Source organism: Mizuhopecten yessoensis, unplaced genomic scaffold (genome assembly GCF_002113885.1).
Source record: "Mizuhopecten yessoensis strain PY_sf001 unplaced genomic scaffold, ASM211388v2 scaffold1127, whole genome shotgun sequence".
In the NCBI taxonomy this organism is placed as follows: Eukaryota; Metazoa; Mollusca; class Bivalvia; order Pectinida; family Pectinidae; genus Mizuhopecten; species Mizuhopecten yessoensis.
In genome coordinates this window covers 22104-23046 of record NW_018403891.1, presented here as the reverse complement: position 1 = coordinate 23046, position 943 = coordinate 22104, and positions in this window count along the sequence as shown.

Genomic DNA, 943 nt, shown 5'->3' with positions numbered 1-943 from the left:
CAAGCTTCTTCTCTAGGTCTATTCGATTTCAAGTCTTAAGAGTCATGTCGCTTCTCTGCAGCACAGTAGATCTAGAGTCAAGCTCCTTCTCTAGGTCTATTCATTTTCAAGTATTAGAAATGTGTTTTTAAGACAGCATTTTATGGCTTTCTGCGCTGTGTGGAGTTCCCATGCTAAACCTTGTGCGATACTACTTACATTCGTATGTGTGACATAGTGGTGGTGCCGGACAAGTCTTCCTTTACCCTTTTTCTGCGTTCATCAAAAATGGACCCCTATGGTAAAGGAGTGAACATTAAAGTATTTGAAAACAATGTTTTGCATCCTGTGCTCACCATGATTCGCTATTTAGCAGCAAGGAAGGCTCAAGGAGCTATTCTGACTTCACCTTTTTTTTATTGAAAATGTGTTTTTTCCAAACCGTTGATGCGTAAGACTTTCATATCATACCTCAACGAAACTCTTGACTCGTATAGGTATCAACAGCCATGATTTTAATGGACATTCCTTTTCGTATTGGTGCAGCTACCTCAGCAGCTGCCGCCGGTGACTAGTTGAAATAGTGATCATTTTACCTACAATGTTATAAATAATTTCTTTAAGTTGTTGGGGGCTCTGATACGCCAAATGTTTGCAGTAGGTTTTAGTACTTGTTCTTTGCTTGCACATACATAACTGTGTCTTAACTCAATTAATAAGCAGGTTAACTCTTTAATTGTGCTAGGGTTTTACTGTCTATATATGTCCGGTGCTAGGGTTTTACTGTCTATATATGTCCGGTGCTAGGGTTTTACTGTCTATATATGTCCGGTGCTAGGGTTTTACTGTCTATATATGTNGTTTTACTGTCTATATATGTCCGGTGCTAGGGTTTTACTGTCTATATATGTCCGGTGCTAGGGTTTTACTGTCTATATATGTCCAGTGCTAGTGTTTAACTGTA